The sequence below is a fragment of the Poecilia latipinna genome, unplaced genomic scaffold, assembly GCF_001443285.1.
Source record: "Poecilia latipinna isolate Pla-1442-1.1 unplaced genomic scaffold, P_latipinna-1.0 Scaffold58, whole genome shotgun sequence".
Classification (NCBI taxonomy): Eukaryota; Metazoa; Chordata; class Actinopteri; order Cyprinodontiformes; family Poeciliidae; genus Poecilia; species Poecilia latipinna.
The window spans coordinates 425,854-437,599 of record NW_015112674.1 but is presented as its reverse complement, the minus strand read 5'-3'; the positions used below and the strand labels follow the sequence as shown (position 1 = coordinate 437,599).

The 11,746-nt window shown below is 41.1% G+C and overlaps 1 long non-coding RNA gene across 1 annotated transcript in view; it reads left to right on the top strand.

Annotated features, from left to right (window-relative positions):
- Positions 1 to 9,080, top strand: part of LOC106961483 (uncharacterized) — a 17,727-nt gene extending 8,647 nt beyond the window's left edge. Inside the window, exon 3 of the long non-coding RNA XR_001427778.1 lies at positions 8,997 to 9,080. This is a non-coding gene — a long non-coding RNA (uncharacterized LOC106961483). The remainder of the gene's footprint in view (positions 1 to 8,996) is intronic.
- The last annotated feature ends 2,666 nt before the right edge of the window (positions 9,081 to 11,746 follow it).

Genomic DNA, 11,746 nt, shown 5'->3' with positions numbered 1-11,746 from the left:
AATTTTTTTTTTTTTTTTTTTTTTTTGTTTATATATATATATATATATATATATATATATATATATATTTATTTTTTTTTTTTTTTTTTTAATTATGGTCCATTTAATAGCCTGACATATTAACATATATAAAAGGAAAAAAAGAGAGCACATTCAGTTATTTAGAACAATTGATTTAAATAGTAATACTTGAGAATTGCGGTAGGTCATAGAACAATTTAAACTACAATAGAAGTACATCTCGGCCCATGTGGGAAATCATTAATTAGCTATTAACAGTCTTCAACAGTTGCAGGAAAATTACCAATAAATGTGCATTTTAGTTGCTAAACAGTCTAAATTAGCAGGGTTCTTTTTATCTGTTGGGGTAATTTTTAGCTTTAGATTGTGTATTAATTCAATTAGCTGCTAAATAACGTAAAGTGAGCACCGTCAGAAGCTTCCGGAACAGCCATTACATAATGGTGCTTCTGGGTGCCAAAAAATGCACAGTGTGATCACGTCGAGGAGGGCAAAAGCTCCGACTTTGGCATGCCGTCAAAGTCTAATGGGAGCTCCAGTGGGAGGTGTTGGATGTTAACAAATAATTGTTGCTCCTGGTTTGATCCAGATGATGAGGTGTTTAGATTTTAGCTCGGCATTGGCTCAGGAGATGGGCTGGTCTGTGCTTCGGGTTTCAGGGAAGTAAATCAAAACCTCCACCGTCGAAAGACGGTGGAGGTTTTGAAGCTGAGTGGCAGTGGGAGCTACGTCTGTGGCTGCTTCGACTTTAAGTTTAGAACCAATTTTCATGAAAAAAGACTGACCTGAGTGCATTTGTGTTGTTCAGCGTAGAGCAGAGACCCCTTTTGGGTTCTCACCCCCTGCTGGGTGTGGCTTTCTAAGATGTAGTTCTGCATCACTAGTCCTGATAATTGTGATATTATCACATCCTGATATTGAAGAAAAATCCAAAATATCAATGACAATGTACCCTATCCATAGAACACATAATGCTTTATTATTTATTTTACATTATATTTAGAATCCCTAGTTGCACTTGCTGAACCATTTGAAAGGTTTGTCGCAATTTATTTCTTATATGTTTTAGGTAGTCTACCTATTATTTTTGTCAGTTTCAGTTTCTTTATTATTTATTTTTACATTGGCTCTTCTACTACTAATTGAACTGATTGAACAAATTCAAGTTGAGTTGCTTTTACATGTTTGATCAAGATTGCTAAGCTAATGGTTTAACACCTTAAAATTACACAGTGCAGTTTAATTGCATCACCTAGTTTGACCCAAACACCTCTCTCCCATGGAGGGTTACCTGCTTCACAGCAGCGCGGTCCTAAAGATGAGCGAGAAGAGTCAGACTGCCCAGCGGCAAATTTTGATTTATAAAAAACAAGGTAGTATGCAACTTATTTCAACAATGAATGATCATTCCACTGAAGCACAGCAGTTTATAGTTGACATTTGTAATTACGTTTGAAACAAAATGACTTTCAAACCGTCCTGAATATAGAAATTTGGAAAATGGATGTTTGGTTTGAGACAATAAAACATGTTCTTCAATATATTTAGGACAATTTCAAGCTTACATATTTTAGAGTGTGGTTAATCTGATAAAACAACCGATTAAAAGTGCCAGTTTTAAGCACTGTATTGGATCAGTAACGGAAGTTAAAAAAAAAAATAGATTGTTGCATAGTTCTGTAAGGGTAAGGATAGCGTTAGGACATAGGGTTACTATTTTCCACCCCTAACTCTTCTGGGTTTCACATAAATTTTTAGTTTTCTTCAGAAAAAAGGTAGACTTTTCCTTCCGGACCTGAGTTTTTGCAGATGAACTTTCCTCCCTTCCTCCATCATGGCGTCCTCATCCCCGTCCTCCTCTTGAAAAGCTGAATAACGCTGGTAACCTCGGCTCAGGCTGAACCCCCCCCGTCCGTTCAGATCACCTCAGAACGGGGATCAGTCAGCTTTCTCTCACCTCATCCTGCGCCGGAGCCGTGCTGGGGATTTAGCTCGCCTCTGATCCGGCAGCAGCGGGCGCGGCGGCCCTCGCTGCGTGACGGGCTGTGGGGGGCATGAAGTGGGGTAGGGGAACCCCTCTCACTTCCCCACAGCAGCCTGCTTGAGCTCGGCATTTGTTGTCCTGGTGATGGTGGCCGTAGTGGTGGTTGCCAGGGAGATGGCGGTTGCTTGTCTGACCCGTCCCCCTCGTGCTGTCACCGGTGTTATTGATGCACGCCGCTGCTTGGCATTGTGGGAGTGCAGGAGGGAGGGCGGAGAGGACAGTGGTTAATGAGTTCAGGAGAAACGGGGGACTCACCACGCTCTCCCTCTCTACTCCTTCTATTCTCTCTCGGTCTGGGTTTCCCTGTCACCCGCCCCACACCCCCCAAGCCTCCACCCTCCTCTCTTTCTCTCCTTCATTTCTCATGGGTGTGTGTCCTGTGCGAGTGTGTCCTACGGATGTTGCTCTCTCATGATCCATCATGCCAGAATACAGCTTCCGTCCTTTTCAGTCATTACACACAAACTTGCGCGTTGCAGCAGCGTGAACACACCTTACGACATGAACGGTGCTTTCCCTAGAACTCACACCTTACTTGAATAGCATAACTTGACTCATTTGCAACCACTCCTTTCACTCTCACTTAAACACACACACATGCACACACACACAGAACGATGCTGCCCTGCTGTTATGCCTGAAGGTAGAAGAGGCAGCAAGATTAATAATGACCCCTGACTCCCCACAGACAGACCAAAATACACACAGTTTGTAGAGAGGAAAAGAGCAGTGGCAAAGGGAAGGAGTGGAGGAACAAGCTAAGCTAAGCGCTGACTAGAAATATGCATTTTCCAAACAAAATAAGGGGAAACGTATACAATAGACCTCCATTTATTCATAGTTTAGTATTCATGGATTTTTCTGTGGAACGTGATTCCGAACTATTTGCACAAAATTCATCCATTCGCAGATTATGCCGTCTGAAATATTGCAAAGAAAATGCAACGTTAGAAGCTGAAATGCTGCTTCTGCATTGCTACCTGACATGTCTTGGGTGGAATTTGCAAACAGCCAATCCAGAAACTGTATTTATTTTCCTTGTCACTGATTGGCTGTACCCAAGAGATGAGGAAATCTGTAGATGCTAGCTTCTGCTCACTTCAGTTTCTGCTGTATGTATTGATGCATATTACTGTATATTTGGTGTTTGAACTAATAAAGTATTATTAAAATAAACAGATAAAAATAAGTGTTTTTAGAAGGAGTCTCAAGCATTCACTGATTTCAGCTATGCATCGGTCTCTGTGGTCCCTGTGGAGATTTATTTACACCAGTGTTCTCCAAACTTCTTGCCAAGAGACTTAAAATCACCAAGTTGCAAGCACTCAAAAAACTGTAAACCACCACCTCCCTCCCAAACAAAACCTAAATGAATTTTGTTATGATTTTTTTTCTCAATAGACATACAGTATTTTATGAGACCTCTCTAAAAGGTGTTCAGAACAATAGCTTATGTGGCAATTGCTACTGTAGGAAGAAATCATGAAGACTAATGAAAAAATATTAAGTTAATCATCAGTGACAAAAACAAGCTGAGTTTATAAGTTCAGCTTGGGGCTCTATGTTGTCCATTAACCCATGTCCACTGGACAACAGATTGTGTTTTAAGAAACATGAAGATTACAGACAATGAGGTTGTTCGTCCCCCGTCTTAACCTGATATTTGTTCATCTGGAATGGCCGTGTTTTTCTTGTTTTTGTTCAAAATTAGACAAGCTAAAAGTGAAACCATGTGAATTTTTAACATGGCACTTGCAGCATTTTAATTGGTTGCTTGGAACATTCTTGGACCCTGATAATTACGACTCCTTCTTCTGGCCCAGACAAAGACTGGATGGTAACACGAAGCCAGTTTTACTGGGCTGGAGTCGGTGCTTTTCCAGTGGAAACATAAATACCTGGTCTCAGGCAAACAGCAGTGCCCCAAGCAAAATGTAGGGTTAGGGTTAGGATGATGTTGCCACATGTCTAACTGTGGTTAAAAAGTGGTTGGAGATGATCAAATGGGCTAACCAGGTCTGACTTTGTAATGTTTTTGTTTAGGTAAAATTTGGACGAGACTTTGAAAGTTTCAATTTTCAGTCTGTTTTTCTTGGCTAAATAAAGACAAGAACTGACCAACTTTACAAAGCCATAAGAAAGATGTCCAGTGTTTTGAGGTCAGCATCAATTTAGCACCAAGAATTATTTTGGTAGTGCAAAAATCCATGCTGAGTTTATAAGGGTTGGGTTAACCACTGATGACTTAACACATCCATCTGATGCAGCCTTCTATGTTTTACATTTCTGAACATTTCCGTCAACAATCGGGGGAAAGATCTTTGCTCTTCCACTCAGCTTGTTTAGCAACATGCCTGGAAATGTTGAATAGTGCCAATATTTTGGGGTGGAATTCAAAGGTTGATTATAAGCTAAAGTTACAGATTACCCTCATCTTGTGTGTGTGTGTGTGTGTGTGTGTGTGTGTGTGTGTGTGTGTGTGTCTTTAACATCTTACTGTCTGAATTAATTTATAATTGTAAAAACATTTAATATTTGTGTTTTTACTGTCAAGCAAACTGTTCAGCCTTACATAGCAAATACAACTGACATAAATTCAGGTATTTAGTATGCAAATGACTCAAATTAGACATATTTGGGTATTATATTGACGGACAGATGGTGACAGTGTTTCCAACATGATTATTGATATGTGTAGAATATTATTCACCAGCTGGGATTAGTGATGTAAATACTCCACTTTGGCTGTTTTTTGGTTTGAGGCAAATTTGCGACAACAGTATTCTAGTAAAATCAGCCCCTGGTTCAATGTTATTTGCTTCGTTCAGAGAGTTTGAACTCTTGGCTACTGAGAAACGATTGTTTCGGGCTTGGAGGCTTGGACTCTGTTGATGGTTTAAATTTGACCCAATCGCTAACATTTGTCTGTGACCTATGTAACATGGCAGTTTGACGCCATAAAGCTTATTGGAATCTACCTGCACTGTAAGCAACCATCAATCTCTGCCAAGAGAGAAGTGCTGATCTGCACCAAATGACCGATAATGTTAATTCAATATTTGGAAGCGTGACCAACACAGACTGAACGGCTTTTTTTCACTTCCTATGCTGCTGTAGCTAAAACTACAGGCAGACTACAAATAGAAAAACAGCACAGAAAAAACAATGTCATCGTTCACAACTTCTCCTGATTGGCCCACTTGAATTTCTACTGGAGGAATCCACTTCCTCCAGTAGTTGGAGGAAGTGGAATAAATAATCATTCTTGTGATTATTTATCTCCATAATAAATCACCAAATACTTCACTGACAACTGATATTAATTTAAGTTCAAGGGCATGAGATCTTTTGTTTACTTTCATGAAATTTAAGTACAGTACTTCCGCAGTATTTTTGGGAGTTAGCGACCACAACTGCCTTCGAATAGCTGAAATCTACAAATACTTGAGACGATGTCTGAAGAAGGTTACATATGCCTGTTTTAATAATTAAAATACCAAATGTATGCATTTTTGCGCACAGAGTAAACCAACTTGGCTGTACAGCAGAAGCTAACATTCCCAGTCTTCCTTATCTCAGTTCTTAGCGTTTAGCCAATCAGCGCTGAGGAACATGAATGGTGCTTCAAGATTGGCTGCTTTGTGAAGAACTACCTGCTGGTCAGTTTTACAAATATTCTCTTTGAGACTTTGCTTACTGGAATGCTAACATGTGCCCACATTGCTTTCACAAATATCCCGAGCTTTCTGAAGAGGCAGGAACGATATTTGCATTGGCGGTGTGTTAGCATCTACCACGGTCATATGCTGTGACAGACTTCTCTTTTTTTCATCAAACATACTGAAACACATACAAATTGAGACCACGGCTTCCAGCCTGCGTGACTAGACAGAAAAACACAGATACCAGCAGCAAAGTGCAGAGGAATACGCAAACAGGGATGCACACACTCACCACGTAAAACACACACGCACGCATGCACGCACGCACGCACACACACACACACACACACACACACACACACACACACTTTCTGACGCGGCGACATGGATTAATGTGGTCGGCTCAACTATTTCATTTATTACTGTCTGAGGCCTTTTGTGATGAGGGCATTTTTCAGGTTGCTAACCATTATTCCCTCTAGGCCTGAGGCTCCTGAAAGGACTGCTTCAGTGTGCGTGTGTGTGTGTGCGTGCGTGTGCATGCGTGTGTGTGTGTGTCAGTGTAAAACCTACCCAGCCTTATAGTTATGGCCCAACCAAGTAGTCAGATTTTTTTTCTTGCTATTCTTCAGGGGATTCATGTAGCCATTTCTGACTGTACTTAATGCTCCTTCTCCATTTGTCAACACATGCCTAAGCTGCTCGAAGCCTGTTTGTTTTGCCATGAAAGGTTTTTTTTTGTGCCCCTATCATGCCTTGAAATATTGCTGAGTGTGCTGCATCCATCAACATAACAGCTAAGCGAGAGGTAGAGGGGACAGGGGAGGGCGGGGGAACAGGAAGAAGTCGAAGAACGCAACAATGTCAGCCGTCTCTCTCCTGATAGGCTTTTTTTCCTCCATTCCTTTGGGTATTAAAATATGTTTACATAATGCTTAGATCTACTACTGCACAAATTACATGCACATTGATCTATAAAGCCCAACCACATTGCCTTTGCATCTTCTTTGATTTATGGTTTGTGTTTGGATCTGTTAGCAGGAGCTTGAATCTAGAGTTTGGTTCAGGAATAAATTTGTTCTGTGGTTTCTTTTGATTTTCTTTCTTGGTTGAAGGGTTGAGGAGATTTAAGACACTGACAGAATGATATGTGAAGGTTCATCAAACCGAGAAATCTTCATTACACCAGTCAAATGTTTCATAGGAAGAATTAAAGATGCATAAACAATGACATTAGGAAAACCTATATTCCTCCAAGAATAGTAAAGAAAAGCTGCTGAAAAGACAACAAAACTGAAAGAGCTGAATGACCAAACAGAGCTGGTTGCATTCTACATACAAGGTCCAGTTTTTAAGCATTTCTGGTCCAAATGCTGAAAAGACAGCTTTTTGACAGCAGTGTCAAGCAAATATTTAAAATATTGAAAAAAAATTGTGTGTTGTAATTTATTTATGTTTTTTTTTTCCTTTTTTTCGGCGGCAGGCAGTGTACGATAAACAGAATTGCAACCCAACACTCAATCTTTGGGCTTTTCTTGCACTACGCAGTCATCAAAGTTGTTTCTCTGATGCCACTAACCTGACAGGAGGTATGATATTCATGCTCTAGCTTGTGATAAAACTGTTGCCTGGGCAAGCAGGGATATTAGCACCAAAAGTGTTACCAAGGTAATGAAATGCTTTTCACAGCTATGTATCTAGGAGGATGGTATGTTGCTTTGTCAAGGGAACTTGTGATTAGTGAATGGTTAATAGGAGGAGAATCTTTGGATTCACATTTTGGTTTTTTGTGAATGCTTTAATGAGAGTGTATTGTTTTCCACCGGCGTGTTTGGGATTTAGAAGTAATTGCTGCCAAAGTCACAGCAGAACGTGACAAATGTCACAACCAAACTGGATCAAGAACACGATTTCAGATGAGCACAAAGACGAAAAGACGGAAGAAAGGAAATAATAAACTGCCAAGTGAATTCAGTTGCACCAGCCACATCAAGCTGACCTGAAGAATCACAAACATTTCCTGGATAGAACCTAGACATGTTAAAAGATCTTGGACAGTATTACATCATGCCCAATTTAAAGAAATTTGTCAGAGGAGAAATAAATTCTGATGTTTCAGTCTGGGAAAGGTTATGAAACCATTTCTAAGACTTTGGGGCTCTATTGAGCCACACTGAGAGCCATTATCCACAAACAGAGAACAGCGGCCTGTCTCAGCTTGTGACTGTAAGCTCAAGTGCGTCGGGATATACAACAGGACAATGACACACAAGTCACACCACTGTGAATGCTTTAAAATGAAAAAATAAGGGTTTTGAATGGCTTAGTCAAAGTCTAGACTTAAATCTAATCAACATACTGATGCATAACCTCAAACAGGCCATTCATGTTCTTCATCGAAACACTCTTGTCATGAAATGGGGGTGTTGGTGGTGAGGTGGAGAGAACGCAGAGACCCAGGTATGAAGATGATGATTTTTAATGAAGATGACGCTTGGAGTAGTCCATACAGGCAGCACGGCAGAGACTAGCACACAGCTAAGTACCGGTAGCAACTGATTAACGGAACTAACATGCAAGCAAACACAATCCGGGACTTAGCAGTACGACCGGAGAGCAATACAGCTTGACGCAATCCAGGACTTAGCAGTACGACCGGAGAGCGATACAAGTATGACAAACAAAGACAAGGACCCGACGAAGAACACAGAGACAGGTGAGTTTAAATACACATGGAGGGTAATCAGGTAAGAAGACACACCTGGGGGACAATCAACGGGGAGGACAGGACAGAGACTCACAGGAAACAGGGCTGAACACAGAAAACTCAAAAATAAACACACAAAAACACGGATCCTGACAACTCTAATGTGACACACCACTTGTAGGCTCAGGGGCAGATATAATCACATAGGTCCAGGTTGCTTTGGATATTTCTTTCCTTTAAAGCTGCAGTATATAATGTTACAAAATATGCTTTTTACATATTTGTTAAAACTTTCACCATGCCATGGCGGTACGCTATGACACAAATTATCTGTGAAAAGATCGATTTCTAGGCTGCTGTAGTGGCACAGAGGAAAAGCACAACCCATGTAAGGAGGCCTTAGTCCTCGATACAGACATCACAGGTTTGATTCCCGGCCACATGTCTTCCTTCCTCTCTCAAAATCCACTTTCATGTCTAACCGCTCTCAAATTAAGGCCATTAGAATCAATAAAACCTTAGAAAAAAAAAGATCAAGAAATACACTTCTTTTTTTCAAAAGCAACCAATCAGAGCCAGGAGGAGGGGCTTATCGCTGTCCATCAACCTTGTGAACGTGCTGCTAAATGTGCTAATGGTGAAGAAATGACGTCACATTGAAGGAAAACTTTTTATTTGCTGGCTATGCTAACTAGCATTAGCACTGGTGGCAGGCTACGTTGTGGTGAACCAGCTGTAGCGAGAGCGATTGACAGCGCTAAGACCCTTCTCCTGGAATAATTGAGAGAAAGCTCAATTTCTTCACAGATTATTTGTCTTATACTGTCATGACATAAAGATAATTTAATAAATACACATAAAACTGTTTTTCTAAAATAAAAGTTGCATACGGCAGCATTAACGAGACAAGATAGCCAAAGCAGTTGAAAAACTGAAGGCCTTTAGGAATTACTTCTGTTTAAACCTGAAGACTTAATTGAAATATATTGCAATTCAAGTTTATTAGAATCTCAAAGAAATATGAAGTGGGTGGAACTTGTCTGTGTGGTGCTGCAGTTGTTCGCTCTGCTGACTGCAGCAGGACGTGTCTGAATGCTGCTGCTCTTCCTAGGTGGGCTGTGCCTGTTCTCCCTGTGCATGCTCGGCTTATCTCCAGGTATTCCAGCTTCCTCCCACAGCACAGAACCACATTAAACTAGTTTAATTGGTTACTCTGAATTGCCATTAGTTATGAATGGGTGTGTGCATGGTTGTGTGTCATGTGTTTCTCTGTGTCGCCCTGTCCAGGTTGAACTGCCTCTCACCCGGTGAGTGATGGAGTCGCACCTCCACAGAAGCTACTCTAGGACTAGAACTGACACTGAGAAACAATGGTTTTTGAAAAGTGTCATTTCTTTTAAGTCCTATTGGACATATGCAGCACTTTTGTAACATGGTTACTTGATTGTGCTATAAAATGTGACTATGTGGCTGGAAATCACAAAACACCGGCCCTTTAAAGAGGATCTGCCAACATGCTAAGTATCAAAGCCTTGCTTATGTTTTAACACATACGTGTCAAAGTAAAGGCCTGGGGGCCAAATCTGGGCCACCATAGTTTTTTGCGTGGCCCTCAAGACTCCAGGTGCCGAATTATATCAATCAGTCCTCACAGTTTCCTGTGATTATGGAAATTCACATAGAATCAACAGATTCCCACTTTTTTTCCTCACTAATGCAAAACTGCAAATTTTTAGCAAACATGGTCAGAAACATTAGGTTTAACTGAGAACTAACTCCCTCCTGTAGGTGGCAGTACTTTGTACTTTTACAACACCGCTGCCTCAGCCTTATTTGATGTCAAGTGATTAGTCTGTGATCGATGTGACGATTAAAGTCATATTTAACGTCACATGTAAACGTAAATATTACAAAGTCCCTTGAAAATATTTCTAAATTAGCTCCACAAAATTTGTGATTTTATTGAAAAAAAAAAAAAAAAAAAAAAACCCACAAAATCAATTGCAAAATCCTAGAGGGGCTGAACAATGTATAAATATGTTTAGTTTTAAGAACTACTTGCAAAGACAGTTATTTATTCATATTTTAACACTTTGTTAATGGGTTTTATCAACACATTCTGACAGGACCGGCTCTTTAAGAACATTCATGATCTTGATTTGGCCCAAACGAAAATTAGCTTGACACCCCTGTTTTAACATGTCAGCATCTTTTGCTGCTCTAGGTGTGTTTTCATACCATCGTCTGCTAACTGCATGCGCTTCAGCTGATGACATAAGCAAGCCAACATGTTCAGCAACGCATTGCTGCATGTAAACATTGTATACAGTAGCAATTACCCCCAGCCCTTATCTCCACCATCACCTTCCCATCGCTCTCTGTCTCCTCTGTCTCTACTTGCCTCTATCTGTTTATCCGTCTCACTTCTTCAGGCCCTCAAGCCCGTTTTCTTCCCCTTTTCTGCCCTTTTATTATTATAATCTTTCTCTCTTTGTCCTTAAACACCTCTCTCGGCGTTATTTATTTCTTCCTGCAGCCCCATCTGTCTGATGATCTGCCTCTCCCGTGAAGCCATTCATCCGCCGTCACTCTGCCGGGTGATGTGCTGTGATGGAGGAAGTAAATAAACAGAGCCAAAGCCAGGAATCCTAAAAGATCTGGTCTTTGCATGAATGAAGGTGATTCATCATCAACCCCGTCTCTACCTCCCCGGTTTCTTCCACAGGAGAAGATTTATCTGGAATAGTAATAGTGAGTCAGGTGATGGAGGAGGGCGGAGGGGGCTGGGGGCGGAGGTTAGCCAGAGAGAGGACATTATTAAATGTCACCGATGGGTTTGATGCCACCTGGGGCCAAGATGCTATCTTTGTTTTGGGCTTGGACTGCTTGCTGCTGGTCAGATGGATGCATTAGCTTTATTGGCAGGTGTTTTCATCTCCAGTTCACCCCCGTGGCGTACGTACAAGGAGAGACCGGAAGAGGAATTAGCACTAGCTAGCATAGCGTGCTCCAGAAACTTGCTTCTGTTGTTTTTTTTTTGTTTTTTTGTTGTTGTTGTTGTTTTTTTGGGGGGGGGGTAGAAAGTAAGAGAGAGAGATAAATGCGTTGAATAATTGCAAACAATGGGAGGTGAAAAATAGAAGAATTACTTGGCACCCCAACACCAAACCCAGGCTTCCTTCAGCCCCCCACCCCCACATAACCAATTAGCTCCGAGGCCATAATGGATGTTGTTTGCCGTGTTTCCCTGTCAGCGGATTGAATTAGCGCCTCTGTGTGTGCGAACGCATGTGTGTGCGTATGTGTGTGTGT